Below are 23,875 nucleotides of genomic sequence, written 5' to 3' on the forward strand. Positions count from 1 at the left end.
GTATTAATTAATAGCATACGTCCCCCGGCTTTTAACCCACCCTGACATTTATTATAATTGGTTTTATACTATACCTTGGTTTTATTTTTGTATAAATAAATATACTGTTATTTTTTACGTATCCAGTTAGTCTCCTCATATTTATCATATTTTACTTGACACCGTTGGTCGCTGAAACCCTTATCCCCCCCTTTTTTACATATATATATATATATATATATATATATTACAGATTACTTACTTCTAAACAACATTTTTTTTCTCTCATTGAAAACGCTCTCAAAATTTGAGGAGATGTTTCCTTCTTAAGAGGTTATAGAAATTGATCTTTTGATCAACCCAATTATTATACCTATTTGGAAGAAATCCAATTTAGGTTATTATGTATAATGGAATTTTCACATATTTATCATTTTCTAAAACATAGATACTTACTAGAAAGTAAAAGGCCATTACAATAATAAGGAATTCCAAACATGTGTTTATATTATAGAAAACCACATATCAATTAAGTAATTATCAAAGTCAGATAGTCACCAATAAGGCCATTACAATAATAAGGGATTCCAAACAGTAACTTAAGTTCTCTTTAGTTCACTAACATTTTCTTCTTAATATGGATAGTCAATAAAAGGCCATTACAATAATAAGGGATTCCAAACGTGTTTATATTATAGAAAACCACATATATTGATTGCATCAATTAAGTAATTAACAAAGTCAGATAGGAAGTGAGGTAAAAAACTGGGGAGCTTAATTAGTGAGCCTTGGAGCATAGCATTCACTCTACATTTGGATTCTCATGTATGCAGACATATAGGATTACTGCTAGTAAGCTATTTGGAAATTTTGCCCTACTCTATTATGGTTAAAATTAGGATATATAGTAATATATTATCTCTATTAGGAGAATTGAAAGGAGCTTGATAACAGCTAAAAGCTCTCTTTTTGGACACTAATACTGATACTAGTAATTAGTAAGTATTTTATATTTAGTTTTTATATTTATTTCTATATCTTTGACCTCACTATTGAAAACCTAAACTAATTAGATTAAATTAATACAATTATATTTCCCTTTAGGATGGTCTTAATTAAGGTGAATCCGATTAAATTTTGTCATACTGTGGAAATAGGATTGCTGCTGGTAAGCTACTGTATATGGAAATGTTGTACCACTTTATTATGGTTAAAATTAGGTTATATAGTAATATATTTTCTCTATTAGGAGAATTGAAAGGAGCTTGGTAACAGCTAAAAACCCTCTTTTTGGATACTAATACTGATACTAGAAATCAGTAAGTATTTATTTTATATTTATTTATATTGATTACCTCATTATTGAAAACCTAAACCTCCCTTTAGCATGGTCCTAATTAGGGAATCCAACTAAATTTTGTCATACTGTAGAAAGTACCTTACCTAATGTAGTCTGTTGGCAGGTGAGCTGTAAACCAGAGGCAGAGAGAAGGAGACCGTTGGAGCAACTTTTTCCGCTGGAAAAGTGAGCATTGTACCCACGAAGATAGAATATTCTCAGGAGACATCATTTAAAGAAACCTTTACGAGTTTGGTCCTACATTTCTCCCATGTGAGTTCGGTACGCACCATTTTAGGACCTTCCCCTTATTTAGTTGTCTACTTTAAAGATACCTTTTTATGAAGATCCCTACTTATGTTTTTGTGAGTTTGGTACGTTCCCATTGTCTGTATCACTCCCATTATACTTTTTTGTTTGTGTGTGGTTTTTTTTTTACGGGTGAGAATATTATACTTTTGGTTTCTTTTACCGTTTATATTTCCGGTCCACCGGGGAGATCATCTATCACTACGAAAGAGTATCATAAAGAGAACATCTACCACACGAACCACTGACCAGAAAAAGAAACCTTTATGAGCTTCAAATCACCCAGATTCCACGTGAGTACGGTGTGTACCAAGATAATCACCTATACTCCTGCACCCTAGGATATCCCCTCTTGTGAATATCCACTAAAAGATACCTTTATAGGAGGATTCACATGCGTACCAATGTAAGTTCGGTACGCAAGACCCCTCCTCAAATATTCAGACACCATCCCACTTTTTCTATCATCAGTATCTATAAATTGGTTTAAACATACTGCACCATCAATTTTTCCACCTTTATGTTTCCGAGGAAATCGCACACCCGTGGATGAAGAACTCTTCCCATAGAGATACCCCATCAGTGTACCCTTGACGGAAAAGAAACTATCAAAAACATCGGACTTCCCCATGTCCACGTGAGCACGACGTGTACCCCATGAAATTCCTCTCCGCTGTCAAGATCTTTCTTCTGTGAACTTTTTTCTCTCCGGATTAGAGACTTCTTTATTGTTTGGGACATTTTTTATCACTACACACTGTTGGGGTACCCCCCATTGTATTTTATGCATTAACATTGTAATTGGATAGCGCGTTTAGGTGGTAGTACCTTTCTTCAGGTATAATAATTGGTTTGATCAAAAGATCACTTTCTATAACCTCTTAAGAAGGAAACATCTCAAATTTTGAGAGCATATTCAATAAGAGAAAAAAAATTGTTTAGATGTAAGTATGTATATATATATATATATATATATATAAATTAACCAACTCATTATGGAGTCATTGAATAGACAACCATTATTGTAATACAGATTATGAGTTTTTATTGTCATAATGTAAATAACTGTTTAAAGAAGTAGTTATATATAACAAGTCAAGAATATATTGAGGATATACGCAAATACCATTCTTGATTTATAGACTATCTGGACAATAGAAATATAATAACTGTTTTCAATGTGCATATTGTTTCTTTTTTATTTTTTGTTTATGTTTTATTTTCCTGGATACACCCCAAAGAACACCCCTGAAGAAGTCGCTATAAGATGAAATGCGTTGGACGAAAGTATTTTTATTATTAATTTTAAATGTATAAACTGAACAAACAATTGTATTCCTAATGATCAATATTACTTTGTAAGGAAACAATTGTAATTTTTTATTACAAATGTGATTTTGAACTACATTGTCTTAACAATAAAAACGTGTTTTTTTAAATATGGGTGTCTAAATGTGTAAAGTCACCCTCTATCTATCTATCTATCTATCTATCTATCTATCTATCTATCTATCTATCTATCTATCTATCTCTATATATATATTTATATATATTCAGAAAATGTATTATCATTAGACAAATAATTGCCTAATACGTTAAAGATGTGCGCTCCACGGAGATATCATTTGCGTATCTATTATTTATTTATGTTTATTTTTTTACACACTGCAGCGAGTCCCTTCTCTTATTGTAATAGTGGCACACACCAAAATCTTTTAGTGGGCACCGGTGTGCACCAATAAATGGTTAATTCTACACTGTATTAGGAGCTCTGAGTTGCACTGTGGGCAGTGACAAAAAAACACCAGTGTGCACCAAGGTTTAATGCTGCCCCTATTTTGAGAGTTTTGGGCTGCACTGTTGACAGCTAATTTACAGTACCAGTGTGACTGTGCAATGCACCAACAAAAGGTTAATGTCAATGAATGCTGCCCTATATATTAGGAGGCGCTTTGGGGGCTGTGTGCACCAGTTAAAAAAAAGAATATATTGCTGCCCTGCATATTAGTTTGGGGGACTGTGCCCACCAAAATAATATAATGTTGCCCTTAGGCAGAACTCTGGGGGATATATGCACCAGTGCAAAAAAAAAAAAAGAATAGAATGTAAGGGGGAGCTCTGGGATGTGTGCATGCACCAGTAAAACAAGACTCTAACGCTGCCCTGGCAGTAGTGTGCTCTCTGTCCCACATCCACTGTGAAATGGCACCCAAATCTCAGTGGCAGAGCTTTATATCAATCCAATACACGTGAGATTTGATGCTGTGAACATTGCGTTTTGCTTTATTTTGGATTCCGAGCCTGGCTGGAAAACCCAAGCCAGCACCCTTATTCTCTCGGAAACCAAAAGTTTGATATGGTGACTGCCATTATTCCATCTGCCAGTCACACATACCGAACCTGTTTAACTTTTTTATAATCACTGCACAAGGAAAGAAATATATGCAGATTGCTCATTGATTCAACCACATCTATCCTGCTAGGACTTGAGCTTATAAAACTTGGAACATTTATTTAACAGCATATCTGGTGTCTCATTATATTATTAATAAAACGTTTTATTGCACACAAACTTATTGAATGTATACTGCATACGTCCCAACATGACCCTCTCCAGGAGAAACAGAATGCTCTGTTCCTGGACCTCCCTCTTAATTAATAATTGCCTTCACCAGTGCTGAAACACCTTTCTTATCAAATACCTAATTCAACACAGGTGATGGCAATCATAAGTTAAGAGGAAAGTCCAGAAACCAGAGCATTTTGTCCCTCCTGGAGAGGGTCATGTTGGAAGGTATGTATTCTGTAATGGTTGTTTGGTAGCATATCCAGAAACAGCAACTTTAATCCCTTCTTTACTAATCTTTTTTTCACTAATTTTATATTTTAAGTTTTATGTTTTGCTAAATATCATACATATACGGTATCTGAGTTACTTTCTACTAATATTCTAAGTAGAGAACTAGAGTGTGTGTCAATGTCAACTTCTGCTCTTTCCTGATTTACCTTGTATACGCAGAAGATTTAGGATAAGCAGCCCCCTTGGATCTCAATTGTGACCATACATAATACATAATTTATATATAACAAAACTATTACATTACTTGTGGGGTTCATATCGTTATTGTGTAGTACCACTCAGCTCTTCTTTTTTACTTTCTCATTTATCTGAAACTCTGGTTATGCATATTCTATTCCAGGGGTTGAACAAATAGTGAGAAGTAGTCCTTAATCACTTTATAATAAGATATAAACAATACAAAGAATATCCAAAATTAATCATATTTTATTTAAGCCATCACTTCCAGAAATAAATGCAGTAAAATGCTGACATATTACACCATCATTACGACTGTATGCTTCTTCACTCACATTACAAAATCTTTAAAATTCTAATATATACAGTGTATTCAGACTAATAACAAATCTCAAGAAAATACAAATAGCAGAACTAAAAATCACAAAGAAAAAATTTTAGACAGTAAAATATATTTAAATTCTAAAACATAAGACAATAAAAATAAACCATAAAATAAATAAAACAGGTCATTCTCAATTAGAGGAGTTTTAGCAATGCGTTTCTCAGTGAAAAGGACCACTTCATAAGGCAATAAACTGTGAATGAGGGTTCTGCTCTTTCAAATGATTAAAGCCATAATTAATTGGTGTGAACAGACCTATAAGTCAAATTGAATGGGATGGATGGACAAAGGAAAAGGATAATGTGATAATAATAGGTTAGTCTAAAAAGGTTTTTTTTTTTCATTAATTGGCTATAAATTGGCAAATAAATGTCGGAATAATAAGAAAATAATAAAGATGCTAATTTAAACAAACCATCCAGTTTGCAGGATGTGTCAATCATAAATAAACAGTAAATGTGTGCTGAAGATGCTATAGATCGCGTGCAGGGCCTTCCCAACTCTGGTGGAGATGTGTTAAGCCTGAAGAAGTTATATAGCAGTGATAAATGCTAGGTGATAATACACCAGCCAATCAGCTCCTAACTGTAAATTTTCATATTGGAGCTGATTAGTTGGTGCATTATCACCTTGTACTTATCACTGCTTTATCACTTCTCCGGGCTTAATATATCTGCCCCATAGTGCTATGTCAGTGAAAATTAAAACAAACACTTCTGGTTGTTAAGTAAATTGTAAATAAAAGACAGGCAGGGTTATCAAATGTTTGGGTTATCATTGTGGTTTCTAGGAGATTAATGAGTACAAGGGAAGAATAAGGGATTATAAAAGAATGAGCAAAAAATGTATACTGTATTTGCAAACAGGTTTCGGCACAGCTGTGGTGGGACTAGTGGGGTGTGATGCTGTGGATGACAGAGGAGGACTACATCAGTGGGAGAGCCAGAGCTGTGGTCCCTTTTGGGATAAAGGATTGGTTCTTACAGAAAAGCAGGGCGTTGCGTGAGCAGGGAAGGAGGGGACAGCCGCAGAGTTTAATTTGGTCACTAAAACAATTTGTTAAATAGTTTCCTATTCTGTTCCTCTTTCTTCTATGACAGCCAGTGACAGTGCTCTCCCTGTAACAAAGCTGTGCCCCAGAGGAGGCAATGATAATCAGTGGTGCCGAGAAAGGGTGGGGGAGAGGGTACAAAATACCTGGGCCCAGGTCTAATGGAGCGGCCCAGGGAGGGTCCAGTAGGGGCCGAGGCCCCCTCCCTCTTTCCTGGTAGCAGTAGCTGCAGCTCTTCTCCTCAGCCAAGCACATGCTGCTTTGTACTGGGCAGCAGTGTGGTCATCGAGGGTGCTTAAAATACTATTTTTTCAGTATTTTTTTCTAAGGGTACATGACCACACCCCTTGAAAAGTACCAGGGCCCAGCCCGGCTCTTGACTGCCCTGTTGATACACTGTGTGCTTGTTGCTCTGCTCTGCCTGCTCTTTTGCCCACATGCTTTCTGCCCAAACCCCTTTCAGTCTACTCATGGAGGGAAGAGAAACTCAGATCTGATGGCTATTTGAACCTATGATAGCTGGGCATGTAGCCCAGTGAGCGCGTTGTATCTATGGGCCTAATTCAGACATGGCTGCTGCAACAGCGGCGATCGCAGGCTGAAGACCTGTGATGTGCGTACGTGCAGTGGCCGCACTGCACATGTGCACACAGTGAGATGCGAAAGCAGAGTGGGAAAGATCCGGGGCTCTGAGGGGTGGGGAGATTACAGCCTCACACTCTCTGACACAGGCGTGTCATTGGGGAGTTTGGGAGGTACCAGTCGGGTAAGGATGGACTTGCCGGAGGGATATGGAAGTGTGCCGCTGTGTGCATAACCCCTGGCAGTGTGCCATAATGCAGGAGCTGGCACCAATGAAAAGAGTGATTGGGAGGCAGTGGATGGCCACCGGGAAGAGAAGAGTAGTGAGGGACAGAGCTGTGCTTTCCCGGACAGGGAGGAGATGCTGCATTGCAGCTGATGCTGGAGCTAATTCCCTCTGGCAGGTGGTACTGGAGGAAGAGAAGGGGAGAGAGTTTTGGGTGTTAAGAAACTTCACTCCCCCCGTCACCTCCCCCCACCTCCGGGTCGCCTGTCTGCCATATTGGCCATCGGGCAGCTCGGCAGCGGGTCGCTAGGTGTGTAGGGCCCATAAAGCTTAGGTGATTTTATAGTTAACCACAGCAAAGTCTGATAGTGAAATTATTATAATCTAAGAACTGCAATGGACTCCAGAAATAACCTACTTTACTCAGTAGAGCAATATTACATTTATTGATAGTATAATTTTAAGAGACAATTGTTTGTCGGACACCACTACTGATACAAATATATATAAATTCCACAGGAAAAGCTAAACATAAGAGAAACCTATTATATACAGTAGCATCAGTAGTCTATTTCATTCACTAAAGACAACCATATACGGACCGAAACGACAACAGCTTACATACAGGGGTTTAGTTAAAGGGCCCCATCGTGCACCTACTTGTTATGCACACCAGTGCCTGCAGGAATGTACTGGTGTCTGAACGGAGAGGGATGCAAAACAAATGAACTCACAGACAGACTGGGGAATATGACATTACGTACACAGAAGGTGATAGGATAACAAAATAAACACAAAGTGAACAGAGAAGCCCGGAGGCTAAGAAACTGGGTGTCTCCCTAGTATTAGGAATGCTCAGATGGAAAGAAGCGAGATGTTGTGATTAATACGTAGAGAACCCGGAATGCTGTTGCTAAGGGCAACAGCAAAACCCTAAAAGGTTACAAACGGGTGTGGCAGTAAACTCCTTGGTCAGAGATGGAATAATAGACACAAGGAGAGTCTCCACAATCCTAGTCCTCACTTGCAGTGCACTGGTTCAGCTTACTGCCACTAAACTGACACCTGAACACCTTGCACAGTGAGAAAGGATTTTGGCAGGCAAGTCTGAGAATACAGCCGCAAACTTGCTAGGTTCACAGAGTAGCAAAAGAACCCCAGCAGGTTAAACGACTGACTCCAGTCTTACTGCTAGGTCTGGATTGGCAGAGTGTAGTACCAAATCCCAAGGCCTATTTGCAGTAAGCAACAAACAAATACAAAGTTACACATTACTAGCTAACTTTCAGGAACTGACTAACCAACAAAGGGGTAAATTTATGAAGGTGGGAGATTTTTAGAACTGGTGATGTTGCCCATAGTAACCAATCAGATTGTATCTATTATCTACTAGAAGCAGCTAGACACAGAGCAGGAGACCCTAACACTACTACACTGCAGTATAATGAGACATTATAAAAACTTGGGTCCAACTGTAAGAATTTATTCTCCAAGTTTTGTTGGATTGCATTAAGTAACCTTTGTATTTAGCATAACTATAGAGTGTGTATCTAAGTATACCCTTATAGTGACACTAAAGGAACACCAATATATGTTGTAAACTTGTTAGTCATATATATTCACAATAAATGTAGACAGTTTTTATTTGTTAACCTACGTTCCTGTGTAGCTTTCTTTGAAGATCATGCAAAGAGAGGAGAGGTAAAAACATGTGTTATATATCATTTTTTACTGAATACATGTTTTGGAATATTCACATTGTGCTTGCTGTGCTAGTCAGAGATTAAGCAGCTAGACTTATCCTAGGCTTACCCAAGCAAGTCTAGTAAATCTAAGTATCACCTTGGGTGGAAGCACTATAGTATATTAGTAATCCACACTTACCTAGTTACTAGAGGTGGGATACACATATTTAAATTGCTCTACTGTCTTAATGTCCACCACCTCTGCTGGGAGGCTATTCCACTTGTCCACTATGCTTTCTGTGAAGTAATGTATCCCCTGAAGTTTCAGTGCATGTCCAAGTGTTCTGATACTTCTCTTCCTTTGAAAAATGTCTCCATTCTGGACCTTGCCAAAACCATTAATATATTTGAAAGTTTCTATCATGTCCCCCTTTTCCCTTCCCTGCTCCAAACTATACGTTCTAAGATCTTTTAGTCTTTCCTGGTAAGTTTTGTGATGTAGGCCATGCGCCATTTTAGTTGCCCTTCTTTGTACAGTATTTAATGTAATATCCTTTTGAAGAAATGGCCTTCAGAATTGAACTCCCTATTCTAGATGAGGCCGTACCAATGACCTATACAGTGGCATTATTTCTTCTTTCTGCTGCTGATTCCTACCCCTATGCAACCAAGCATCTGACTTGCCTTTCTTATTGCTTTGTTACATCTCTTACCTGCCTTTTAGTCACCTGAAATGGTGACTCCTAGATCCTTTTCCTCCTCAGTAATTTCTAGTATAGTGCCATTAATACTGTATTTAGCCTTTAGTTTTTGAGAGCCAAGTGCATGATTTTGCATTTTGTGACATTAAACTGTAATTGTCACGTTCTTGACCATTCCTCTAGTCTACCTATGGGGGTAATTCCGACCTGATCGCTAGGCTGCATTTTCACACAGCGTGCGATCAGGTCTAAACTGCGCAAACATATGAACTGCAATGTGCAGGTGGGTCGCACGGGTAAAAGTGGATTGCCGCTCAGCGATGGATTTGTACGAAGAATCCATTCGCACGGGCATTCGCAAGGAGATTGATAGGAAGAGGGCATTTGTTGGTGGCAACTGACCACTTTCAGGGAGTTGTTGAAAAAACGCAGGCGTGTCCAAGCGTTTGCAGGGGGGAGGGTTCCTGACGTCAATTCCAGTCCTGGACATGCTGATGTGACTGCATAAGATCTGTTTGTACACATGCGTTCGCACAATTGCACAGCTAAAATACCCACCCCCTGTAGGCGGCGACTATCTGTTCGCAGCAGTGCAAAAAAACCCTAGTGAGTGATCATGTCTGAATTAGGCCCCATATCATCAATCATTTGTTTTTCCCCTTCATGTATATCTATCCTGTTTCATACCTGGAATGCAGTTACAATGCCGCTGGATGGGATCCCATCAGTTCAAATACCGACACTGTAATCACAAATGGTGGCATAATGCCGGCATCAAAATCCTGGCAGAGCTCATGATCCCTGCATCAAAATACAGATGCCCAGAATCACAAACGTTCTTTTAGCGGGATGTGCTCACGTCCTGCCGCAGGGGGTGGGAGGTTAGGTTTAGGCATTCACCCTCTGGGTGAAATGAGCGCCCCCCCCCCCCCCCCCGTCCTCTCGCGCATCACTCAGCACACGTGAATAATTATATATTGTGTAAAATTGCTTTTTTAATTTTTGGTGTACTTGGTCCACAGGGATATATTTTATGAGTATATACATATTTTTAGTGAGTAAAAATAGTTTACTTATAAATAAAAAAGATTTACTTTTAACTAATTCTGTCAGCGCTTTCTTAATCTTTTTTGGAGCCTCCTGTGCTCCGTCTGCTCTCCCCTTTAATCCATTGTAAACACTGCCTTCCTGGCAGTCCCTTGTAGGCACACATGTGACATGTGGTCGTCATGCAGCGCGCCCCAGCCTGCACTCTCTCCTGTGCCTGGCATGATGATAGATGTGCTTTAGGAGCACAAACACTCCTCCCAGGAAGCACGGACCTGCCCATAACTATGATGTCTCTGGGCGCCCAGCTTGTAAGTAAATTACTACATGTGATGCTGCAGGGGAAACGGGAGACAGAGTGGGAGGGTAGGTGCATTAAATTTGTATATATAAATATACTTTATATATAAAAAAATACTTTTCCTGTTAAATGTGTAATGTCCCTGTGTTCCCTTGAGTGACCCTAACATCACCCACCCTGTGACTCCCCCTCAGCATCCCCGACCTCACCCACCCTCTGACTCCCCCTCAGCATCCCTGACCTCACCCACCCTCTGACTCCCCCGCAGTGTCCCTCCCTGACCTCACCCACCCTGTGACTCCTCCTCAGTGTCCCTGTAGTTTCCCTCCCTACCAGATCCACACTAAATGTTCTTTTCCAAATGATTTAGTATGGATCCATCTTTTTTTAATATACGTAGGGTCTAATAACATGTAACGGGTATTATGATGTGTGGTATAATGTGTCAGGGGCATTACAGTGTGCCATAATGTGTAATGGGCAGTGGCGTAAGTTCATCCCAGTAGCCCGGAGGCGAGATAAATATTGCTGCCCCCCCCACTATATTTAGATAAGTGTGTGTGTGTGTAGTATTCTGAAAAAAAAAATGTATATTCTATATATATACATTTCATTGTGTTTTGTTTTAAATCACACATTTCTTAGCAGTTATACCCAGGATTAGAACCCATGACCTGTTACACTGACAGCAGGCACTTTACTGATGGAGCTATTTGCTCCTGTATAGGAAGCATGAGAATTCTTACTGTACGAAGTTACGTGTAATTGTCAGAGAAGTAACTTCATGTAGTTAGAATTCTCATATTTACTATACAGGAGCAAATAGCTTCATCAGTAATGTGTCTGCTTCCAGTGTAATAGGTCATGTTTTCTAATCCCGGGTATGACACTTGTAAAATGTGTATCTAAAGTACAATAAAAAGGGTGTGATTTGTAAGGTACAGGGACCAGTAAGGCAATTGGCTACTGATAAGAGAGTAGCAGCTATCAACTTAATTTAATGGTGTCACAGAATGGGAGGAGAGGAGCCAATTTCAGAGCAGGAGCCTGGCAGCAGATGACTCCGTTTCCTCCCAGAGTTCTGCCTCTGGTAAGGGGCATTATGGGATGTGGCATAGTATGAAAGGGGCATTACTATAAGTAGGAAAAATTACAAATGGTTTAAGGGGCATGAATAAGTAACGAAAATATTGTGCCATGGATTGGCACCGCACGTCACTGCTGTAATGTGACATGCTATGTGCTGTAATGTGAATATTATGACACGGCTGTGTGCTGTACTGTAAACAGTGGTCGCTGCTGTGCAGTATAATGTGAGTAATGGACATCGCTCGGTGCTGTAATGTGCGGAACGGACAACGCTGGGCGGTGTAATGTGCGTAATGGACAACGCTGGGCGGTGTAATGTGCATAATGGACAATGCTGGATATTGTAATGTGAGTACTGGATGCCGCTGTGCGCTGTAATGTGACGCGCTGTGCCCTGTAATGTGATTAATGTGACACCACTGTGTCTGTAAAGTGAACAATGGACATTGCTGTGCACTGTAATGTGACGTCACTGTCCACTGTAATGTAAAGGACAGCGCTAGGTGGTGTAATGTGAGTAACGGACGCCGCTGGGCATTGTTATGTGAGTAACGGATGCCGCTGATCGCTGTAATGTGAGTAACAGATGCCATTGAGCGCTGTAAAGTGACACTGCTGTGGGCTGTAATGTGAACAACGGCCATCGCTGTGTGCTGTAATTTGACTAATGTGATGCCACTGTGCGCTGTAATGTGAATAACAGACGCTGCTATGTGGTGTAATGGGAATTAGAACTATTCTGTGGCCACGACCCCATATTTTTTGCTGCGCCCTGTCAATATTTTGGTTATGTGGTTATCCTGAGGCTGCAACATATACGTTACAGGATAGGATAGCCTATTCATTACAGCACAGTGAATTACAGGTCATCAGTGCAGAGTAATGCTGGCCACATAATATGTCGATATCGTGTACGAATACATGATATTGACGCGTGGATCGACCCATTGTGTGCACACTGTGCATATTTTGGGTGCGATTACGATACAATGCGCGTCCCTGCTGGTCGCACGTTGCATCAACTGATCATATTGGCTACACATATGATCAGGCGATCCGGGTAGGGGTCAATTGCGGATCGTACGTTAGATCATAAGGTGCAAATGCACCTTACGATCTATAGTACACCAGGGAGCTGGCTGGTTGTACTAATGTATGGCCAGCAAAAGAGTATTTTAGAATAAACTTAATGGGATTCTTCTAGTTTACTTAAAGTAAAATACAAATGAGCACACAATTTAAATTTCCTGCATAGGACCATAGATTTTACAAGACATACATTTACAATGCAGTGCAGGTCTGGAGCAGTGATGAGCGGGTTCGGTTCCTCGGGATCCAAACCCCCCCGAACTTCACCCATTTTAAACGGTTCCGAGGCAGTCTCGGATCTTTCCGCCTTGCTCGGTTAACCGGAGCGTGCCCGAACGTTATCATCCTGCTGTTGGATTCTCACGAGATTCGTATCCTATATAAGGAGCCGAGCGTCGCCGCCATTTTCACTCGTGCTTTGGAGATGATAGTGAGAGGACGTGGCTGCGTTCTCTCAGTTTCTGTGTTCAGTGTGCTGCAAATATCTGTGCTCAGTGTGCTGCAAATATCTGTGCTCAGTGTGCTTGCAAATATCTGTGCTCAGTGTGCTTGCAAATATCTGTGCTCAGTGTGCTGAAAATATCTACGTTCTCTGCCTGAAAAACGCTCTATATCTGTGCTGCATTGCAGTATATAGTAGGAGGACACTGCAGAATTTTGCTGACCACCAGTATATATATAGCAGTACGGTACAGTAGTCCACTGCTCTACCTCTGTGTCATCAAGTATACTATACATCCATACCTGTGCTGCATTTTAGTTGTGCGCAGTATATAGTAGGAGGACAGTGCAGAATTTTGCTGACCACCAGTATATATATAGCAGTACGGTACAGTAGTACACTGCTCTACCTCTGTGTTGTCAAGTATACTATCCATCCATACCTGTGCTGCATTTTAGTTGTGCACAGTATATAGTAGGAGGACAGTGCAGAATGTTGCTGACTACCAGTTTATATATAGCAGTACGGTACAGTTGTCCACTGCTCTACCTCTGTGTCGTAAAGTATACTATCCATCCATACCTGTATTGCATTTTAGTTGTGCGCAGTATATAGTAGGAGGACAGTGCAGAATTTTGCTGACCACCAGTATATATATAGCAGTACGGTACAGTAGTCCACTGTTCTACCTCTGTGTCGTCAAGTATACTATGCATCCATACCTGTGCTGCATTTTAGTTGTGCACTGTATATAGGGAGAACAGAATGACAATGTTTGGAATGGAGAGACTTAAACCTCCTGGGCTAGGGGTGGATCAGGATAGTATGACTTTTTACAGCCAATCAGGAAAAGTTATGGGTGGTGTTAGTGGGGGAATTGAGTTGTATTTGTGTTGTTCCTTGTCTTTTCATTTTGCCTTCCCACCCTTCCGCCCCTTTTTTATTTTCATACATTTTAGGGTGTTTTCGGTATAAAGTTGTTGGCGGTTTGTTGTTCTCGTTAGCTATTTGTTGGCGGAAAAGGGCGGCAGGTTCTCATGTTTGAGTTGTTAGTCACAGTTTTCAGTCGGTTTGGTGCTGTTTAGGTGCACTCTCCTTCGTTGACTGTTATATCTGCTGGACCACCCTTCAGGGGGCAGTGTCATCACCCTTCAGGGTGGGTAGTCAAGATGAAGGTCTGAGTGGATACCTATGTTTTGTGAATTTGATTGGTTTAGATTTAATTAGCTTGGGGTTTTTGTCATTGGTTTTCAGCCATTCTTTTTTCTGGCCACCATACGCTTTTATTAATTTTACAATCATTCTATTACAGGTTTTTTCTCTAGTTTATTAGTTTAATAATAAATAGCTAACAACTTTCTGCCAAAATACATGTCTCTGTGTCATTATTTTATAGTATAAGTTGTCTGGAATAGTTCATTAGGAAGGTGCACCCCTCAGCCAGTAGGAGGTTTATAGGAGGACAGCGCTGAATTTTGCTGACCACCAGTATATATATAGCAGTACAGTACAGTAGTCCACTGCTCTATCTCTGTGTCGTCAAGTATACTACAAAAGTTCAGTAAAATTACCCAAAAATCTAAATTAAAAGCGTCTGATGAGAAGCGTAAACTTGTCAATATGCCATTTACGACACGGAGTGACAAGGAATGGCTAAGGTCCTGGCCTATGTTCATGGCTAGTGGTTCAGATTCACATGAGGATGGAAGCACTCATCCTCTTGCTAGAAAACTGCAGTGCCACTCCTAGATGGACCAGGTGTTTCTGTTGGCCACTTGGGTCGCTTAGCTTAGTCACACAGCTACCTCATTGCACCTCTTATTTTTGTTTGCATCATGTGCTGTTTGGGGACTATTTTTTAAATCTGCCATCCTGTCTGACACTGCAGTGCCACTCCTAGATGGGCCAGGTGTTTGTGTCGGCTACTTGGGTCGCTTAGCATAGCCATCCAGTGACCTTGGTGCAAATTATATATAGATAGATAGATAGATAGATAGATAGATAGATAGATAGATAGATAGATAGATAGATATGGCGTTATGCCGGCACTCGCTTTACTGACCAAGAACACATGCTGCTCGGGTGCCCTCCATGAGACTAAAAAGACTCAGCTATACACGCTCCAATTGGCGGCACTCACAAGACTTGTTGTTCAGAAATAATCAGACGCACTGCGTCCCTGTATTCAACGTTTCAGTGGTGAGACTTTTATCAAGAACGTTCTTGATAAAATACGTTCTTGATAAAGTCTCACCACTGAAACGTTGAACACAGGGACGCAGTCCGTCTGATTATTTCTGAACAACTAGTCTTGTGAGTGCCGCCAATTGGAGCATGTATATATATATATATATATATATATATATATATATTTATTTGATAAAGTGCAAAAAGGTGATGTTTACTGAAATAAACAGCACCTTTTTGTACTTTATCAGGTCTCCGAGTGCCAATATATTGCCAGATATTTTGGGAGGGTTATTACTCCATGGAGGGCAACGGATTAAGTATATACTGCTTAAGAGCATGGCCTTATATTTGTATAAAGAGAGAGACATGGGAAGGGAAGAAGAGAAAGAGAGACATGGGGAGAGAGAGAGACAGGATACCGGGCGGCCGATGCAGGACGGCATCAGGAGTGGAGCCCACATGCCTGCCGGTACTATTAGATTATGTGTCATACTATACAGTATGCATCTGAGTGCTGGTGAGGTTTGCGATTGGTGCAGTGTACAGGAGGAAGGAAAATGAGGAGCAGCTAATTGGTGCCTGGCCCTGGGGGAGGGACCTGCCACGGAAGCTTGTCAGAGGCTGTGTATGCGGAGCAGGTTGTGATGGCTTGGAGAAATAATTACTGATAGTGAGCATCTGTGAATGCGAGCCATGCTGTCTCCTGCTCTGAAAATACATTTGGCCAATCAGGGGGGGGGGTTTCTGGGTACTCAGAACCCCCCCCCCCCCGTGTGCGCTACTGTGCTGACCTGCATCCTATGCCATAGGACCCATTTGCGCACGTGTAGGACGGGTTCTGCACATGCACAAATTTTAAAAAATCTGTACTTTGAGCCGATCGTCTCAGGTGCCACCAGACGTGAATGACCCCCACCCTGTTCCCTTTCAATACAGTCACCATGCAGCTGAATCTCCAGTAAAATGGTGCTGTATCATGCTCAGTAGAGAATTCACAGAGAAGAGCCAACACCATTTTTCCAGAGATAAGTAGGCACAGTAGGCTTTGGCACAATGTCAGAGGAGGGGTACCCAAATAGAGATTGCACACAGGCACCTTCCTTTTATAATATGTCCCTGTTCATGACCACTGTCGTCAAATACATGCTGCTGGTAGCAGTTTTAAATAAAATAAAATTAATAAAGAACTTTAAAAAATGTGCACCACTCCCCAGGGCCGGTGCAAGGCCTTGCGGCACCCTAGGCAAATCTTTTGCCCTCTCAGACGGGAGATGCAGGTGCCCACTAGGTGAGCTGGGGTGAATTGCATCACTAATACATATGCAGAGAAATGGGACAACTCTCAAGGAGTTTTAAAGTTTTTGTGACTTTTATCACAATATACTGTACTTTCACTTTAAAATTCCTTCAGTGCCATCTATTATTTATCTACTCTATAATACTGTATATGGGATCTGGGGGGGATATTCAGTTGGGATTGGGTACAGGATGCACTGGCCAGAATATCCCGCAGCATCCGGACCACCATAATTCCAAAATTTGAATGAAATTAATTAACCTTACCCCTTACCCTAGCCCTCCCTACCCCCAGCCTAACCCTTACCGTCATACTAACATTCAGGATGCTGGCTGTCGGGATTCTGAATGCAACATCCCATCCGCCGGGATGCCACCTACATCCCTTTAATTGTATGTGTATACATACATATATACACACACAGAAATACATATATTTCTATGCTCCTTATTGTGTTTCATCCTCCCATCTGTAAGTTCATTACTAACCTGCATACAGACAACATGCTTCATTTAGTTTTTCACTAGATGAATTCAGTAATGCCCTCCAGTGGTTGGCGCCTAAAGCTGCCTAATGGTAGAGCCGGCCCTGCCACTCCCCCATTTCAAAGTATTCCTAGCGCCAGTATTTGTGATTCAATGTATTGCTAGTGCTTGTGATTGCTGAGTAGCCTGGGGTACCCTGAGAAAAGATGAAACCAGTACCACAGTACCATGCTATTACAGGCTGGTCCGTTCACATGATATAACAGAGAAAATAGCAACGTTTGGCCCTCTTCTCATAATATGACAGAGTCCTAGTGTGCTCAGTAGTGCCGTAACTAGGTGTGTGCTAGCGGTGCATTGCACACAGCACATGTGCACTGGGGGCGCATCCGCTTGCACACACAGGAAGCGGGCAAGCAGGGTACTAGTATTTACCCTGTAGGCGCCGCCATCCCACGTCGCTGTCAGACAAATTTGGAAACAGTAGTGCCACGCTGCGCTCCCACCCAGCGTTTCAAGCCGAGGATGCGCATGGCATTCTGGGAGTGGCAGCAGGAGAACGGAGAAGAGGGGCAGCCAGCAGCTCACTGCAGCAGTGAATCTCAGCATTGGGAGTGGCCACAAACGCCGCTGTCTGCCGTAATGTGTAAAAAGGGGGACGCTGTCTGCTGTAATGTGTAAAAAGGAGGACGCTGTCTGCCATAATGTGTAAAAAGAGGACTCTGCCGTAATGTGTAAAAAGGGGGACGCTGTCTGCCGTAATGTGTAAAAAAGAGGACTCTGCCGTAATGTGTAAAAAGTGGGATGCTATATGCCGTAATGCGTAATAAGGTGGATGCTGTCTGCCGTAGTCTGTAAAAAAGGGGACGCTGTCTGCCGTAACGTGTAAAATGGGGGACACTCTCTTCCGGAATGTGTAAAAAGGGGGACGCTGTCTGCCGTATTGTGTAAAAAGAGGACTCTGCCGTAATGTGTAAAAAGGGGATGCTGTCTGCCGTAATGTGTAAAAAGAGGACTTTGCCCTAATGTGTAAATAGGGGGATACTGTCTGCCGTAATGTGTAAAAGGGGCTCTACCTGGTGTAGTGGCGCTACTGTGCAGCGTAATTTGAATAATGGAGACTACTGTGCACCGTAGTATGAATTGGTATTATTGTGTGGCCACGCCCCTTCCCCACGAAGCCATGCACTTATATATTTTCCTATCTTGCATGTGGGGGCGCCAATGCCATTCCTTGCACACAGCGCTAAAATGGCTAATTACGGCACTGGTGCTCAGCATTGGTCTGTCTTCCCTAGGGGAATAGGTAGGGTCGCACTGGCCCACAGGGGAACAGGGGAAACCACAGGTGTGCCCCACTACCTGTGGGCCCTCCTCCTCCTCCTCTAGGGATCAGGTTCCAGACTCTATTCTGGTGCACTTGACTTATGCACTATACTTATGTTACATTATACTTCACAAGAATATGATTTATTATATATTTACCAAGCGGTACAGAACATTTAGTCTGTAATGGGTAGCTAAACATCTGTGGTGGCTGGCCAAGCCCCAGTGGAGCCTGGCCACACCCTTAACCATGGGCCCCTACAACAGCATTGCCCCGGTGGGCCCTTTATGTCCCAGTCCGACACTGGGAATAGGGTCTACTAAACATAAGAGAGCCCATCCCATGAAAACTATTTCTGTTATTAATTGCTTCTCTGTTACTATCTAGTCTCTCTTTGTCTGTCTCTCTCTCTCTCTCTCTCTCTCCCGCTCTCACTCTCTCTATACAAATAGAAATAGAAATGAAAAACAGCGCTCCAATAAATGGATTGTTTAAACTGTGGATTTCTTATCAAAGTGTTAATGATCACATGTTGAATAAAGTATATATAGTTATATACACTGCTCAAAAAAATAAAGGGAACACTTAAACAACACAATGTAACTCCAAGTCAAACACACTTCTGTGAAATAAAACTGTCCATTTAGAGTACAACACTGATTGACAATCAATTTCACATGCTGTCGTGCAAATGGAATAGACAACAGGTGGGAATCATAGGCAATTAGCAAGACACCCCCAATAAAGGAGTTGTTTTGCAGGTGGTGACCACAGACCACTTCTCAGCTCCTATGCTTTCTGGCTGATGTTTTGGTCACTTTTGAAAGCTGGTGGTGCTTTCACTCAAGTGGTAGCATGAGATGGAGTCTACAACCCACACAAGTGGCTCAGGTAGTGCAGCTCATCCAGGATGGCACATCAATGCGAGCTGTGGCAAGAAGGTTTGCTGTGTCTGTCAGAGTAGTGTCCAGAGCATGGAGGCGCTACCAGGAGGCAGAACAGTACATCAGGAGATGTGGAGGAGGCCGTAGGAGGGCAACAACCCAGCAGCAGGACCGCTACATCAGCCTTTGTGCAAGGAGGAGCACTACCAGAGCCCTGCAAAATGATCTCCAGCAAGCCACAAATGTGCATGTGTCTACTCAAACGATCAGAAACAGACTCCATGAGGGTGGTATGAGGGCCTGCCGTCCACAGGTGGGGGTTGTGCTTACAGCCCAACACCGTGCAGGACATTTGGCATTTGCCAGAGAACACCAAGATTGTCAAATTCACCACTGGCGCCCTGTGCTCTTCACAGATGAAAGTAGGTTCTCACTGAGCACATGTGACAGACGTGACAGAGTCTGGAGACGCCAAGAAAAACATTCTGCTGCCTGCAACATCCTCCAGCATGACCGGTTTGGCAGTGGGTCAGTAATGGTGTGGGGTGGCATTTCTTTGGGGGGCTGCACAGCCCTCCATGTGCTCGCCAGGGGTAGCCTGACTGCCATTAGGTAGTGAGATGAGATCCTCAGACCCCTTGTGAGACCATATGCTGGTGCGGTTGGCCCTGATTCCTCCTAATGCAAGACAATGCTAGACCTCATGTGGCTTGAGTGTGTCAGCAGTTCCTGCAAGACAAAGGCATTGATGCTATGGACTATGCTATGGGCCCGCCCGTTCCCCAGACCTTAATCCAATTGAGCACATCTGGGACATCATGTCTCGCTCCATCCACCAACACCACGATGCACCACAGACTGTCCAGGAGTTGGCGGAAGCTTTAGCCCAGGTCTGGGAGGAGATCCCTCAGGAGACGATCCTCCACCTTATCAGCAGCAAGCCCAGGCATTGTAGGGAGGTCATAAAGGCACGTGGAGGCCACACGCACTACTGAGCCTCATTTTGACTTGTTTTAAGGACATTACATCAAAGTTGGATCAGCCTGTAGTGTGTTTTTACACTTTAATTTTGAGTGTGACTCCAACTCCAGACCTCCATGGATTAATATATTTGATTTCCATTGATCATTGTTGTGTGATCTTGTTGTCAGCACATTCAACTATGTAAAGAACAAAGTATTTAATAAGAATATTTCATTCATTCAGATCTAGGATGTGTTATTTCAGTGTTCCCTTTATTTTTTTGAGCAGTATATATATATATATATATATATATATATATATATTTGACCAGATATCTATGTGTGAGTCAATTGATATCAGGAATGACCACAACAATAATGTGTTCCCAGACTATTTTTTGACCTCTAACCCACAGATGAGTGTGAGAAATGTAATACAGTATCCCAATATCTAAATGATAAATATTATGCTTCACGGGAAAAAAGCCAACAACAGGTAGTTAGAATGCATTAAATGGGGTGTAGAAGGGTATGCCGACGGCCGGGCTCCCGGCGACCAGCATACCGGCGCCGGAATCCCGACCGCCGGCATACCGATAGCTGGGCGAGCACAAATGAGCCCCTTGCGGGCTCGCGGCGCTTGCCACGCTGCACTCGCCATGCTACGGGCACGGTGCGTGCTATGCACGCCACGCTATCTATTCTCCCTCCAGGGGGGTCGTGGACCCCCAAGAGGGAGAAAAGATGTCAGTATGCCGGCGGTCGGGATTCCGGCGCCGGTATGCTGGTCGTCGGGAGCCCGGCCGCCAGAAAACAGAAGACCACCCCATTAAATATATGAAGAAACTTATTCATAGTTTGTTGCAGCTCCTGCGCTGCACACGGATTCACGATTATTGGGTTTTTGTGGCTGCGCAAGGTCCATTCTGTGCATGTGCAGAATTGGCATTGCAATCCCATCTGCCACTACTTGATTGACAGGCAGCAACACTGTGAATGTGGGCAGGGGGCGGGAGAGGCCTGCATTAATATAAACTGATGGTGGTGGGGTGTGGATGTCGCCCCCCCCCCCCCCCCCCCGTTTTATCGGGCAGGAGAGCCAGGGGTCTGCATGTAACCACACAGACTTCCTGATCTCTCTGCCCCTGTTTCCGCGGGTCAGCTGAGGAAGCTAGATCTTACTCAGCTGCCCATCTGCATGGAACATCATTGGATCCCAGTGCTGGGATCGCAGCAACATGCAGGACACGTCTCTTCTGCTACAACGTCTCCTGCATGCCCTTCTTGGAGATCAGACGAAAATACAGTGCTGTTTGCTTGCTGAATTGCATTTCCATCCATCTCTGAATCAGGCCCAAAGTCAGAAACATCCACTGTGTTAATCATTCTAAAAATGAAGATAAACTTTTATCGTTGCAATTTTTATTTATGAATTTTATATGCAAATTTTACTTTTAAATTAGCATGATTAATAAGTGCAACATGTGTGAAGGCAAAATTTGATTCTGCATGTGAAAACTAATTTCTGTATAACAATTTTTTTCCCATACACTAAAAGTAAATAAGAGAGCGTTAAACTTTGTACATACATTTTCTGGCTCTGAGAAGCCATGGTGAGAGCAGCAGGAATGTATAGAATTCTGTTTACACAGCAGATTTCCTCTTGCGAGATCAGACAGATTAAAAAAAAAGTCTCCAACATCCACAATATAAGTTAAGTTTTGAAGTTACTGTACTTGCAGAGGGACCTATAGTAGCAGTTGGTTGAGAGTGAGACATGTTTGAACTAAAGAGTGTAACGGTTTGCTTGGTGGGATTTGTTACCTTTATCGTAGTTCTCTTCTATGTGAAATATTTGTGGAGGAGAAGGACGATGCCCCCTGGCCCATTCCCTCTGCCAGTTTTGGGAAACATCTTCCAGCTTCTGTCTGAGGGTCCAGTGCCAAGTTTAATAAAGGTGAGACTATTGAGATGTTGGGGAGGAAGGGGTGAGGGAACAATTGCAACTATTCTGCTATCCGTATGCATGGAACATATTGTTTAAAATTCTGTGATTTTTTTTTTAATTGTGCATATAAATAAACTAATATATGTATTCATTAATATATATAAAGTATGTAGCAATGTGTGCACTCCACATAACTCCATTGTTACCGTGTATTTTTCTTGTATATTTAATATGCATTTTTCAATTTAGATCAGTAAATTCATGAATATTTTATTGACTTAAATAAAAAATTGTTATTTAAAAAAAAAATGTACAGGTATAAAAAATGTAATTTCAATGATCATTTATTCAATTATGTGCTAGTTTTTACATTTAGAAAATGTTTTACATTTTTTAAAAATGCACACAATTTTTTTTAAACATAAACTTCTCAGACCAGTTTGTAGACCACAAAACACTGATATGAGTAGAAACTTAAATTTTACCAGAGTATCACTTATCTCCCCACACCGGGATCCTCCAACAAGCCTGGACATGTGTAAACAATACCCACTCCCCCTCTTAGCACCACAGTGTGCACCTCTGAATTCAGAGGCAGAATGAGTGAGAGAAGAGGAATTCTAATGAAGGACAAGAATAGACAAATGTATGTAAATACAGCTCATGCAGACCTGCAAAACAATCATATATTCCTTTTTGGAGCTGTTTTCAACCTGTAATAGGCCAAATGGAAAAATACGATGATGATGATGATGACGACTCCTCATAAGCATGGCTTGAATTTCTGCCAATGTGGAGTTGCATGCATCTTGAGATGTTAATGGCTCTACATATGTTTGCAGAAGTGAACTTTACTTCTGTCAGCATTCTCATTTCCTGGGCTGGATGTAATGAAGTCCGAGTTGATGGGAGGTGCGGGTTCCCGGCCCAACTCTGACTTTTTTTTTAAAGCGGCAATAATTTACAAGGCATGGTATTGCCTTGTACATGATTGCCTCTTTCAAAAACATTTGAGTTTGATCAGGAACTCGCACTTCTGGCCAAGTTGGAATCAAGTTTATGTCCAACTCTGAATATGTCCCTTAGCCTGCATTTAACAGATTACAGATTACAGATTACAAATGCATTCACTCAGGGGTTTATTTACTAAGCCTTGGGTGGAGATAAAGTAGACGGAGATAAAGTAACAGCCAATCAGCTTCTAACTGCCATGTCACAGGCTGTGTTTGAAAAATTACAGCTAGGAGCTGGTTGGTTGGGACTTTATCTCCGGCCACTTTATTTCCATCCAAGGCTTAGTAAATAGACCACTTATATCACATAATGGCAATAATTTTGCAGGGCAGTATTTTCGCATGTTATAAAATGACCCTAAATGAGTGAAGTTCACTAGGGGTCAAAGGTTGTTGCTATTTTTAACAATCCCCATTTAGTTTTAGCTTGTTTAAATTAACAATATACAGTAAAGATAGAAATGTACTATTCTGAATATGTTTGATTACTTAATGGACATACTGTAC

At 41.8% G+C, this 23,875-nt stretch overlaps 1 pseudogene; it reads left to right on the forward strand.

Annotated features, from left to right (window-relative positions):
- Nucleotides 1-22,184: 22,184 nt before the first annotated feature.
- The window catches only part of LOC134947850 (cytochrome P450 2C31-like), a 30,967-nt pseudogene continuing 29,276 nt past the window's right edge, over nt 22,185-23,875 (forward strand).

The sequence above is a fragment of the Pseudophryne corroboree genome, chromosome 8, assembly GCF_028390025.1.
Source record: "Pseudophryne corroboree isolate aPseCor3 chromosome 8, aPseCor3.hap2, whole genome shotgun sequence".
Lineage (NCBI taxonomy): Eukaryota > Metazoa > Chordata > Amphibia > Anura > Myobatrachidae > Pseudophryne > Pseudophryne corroboree.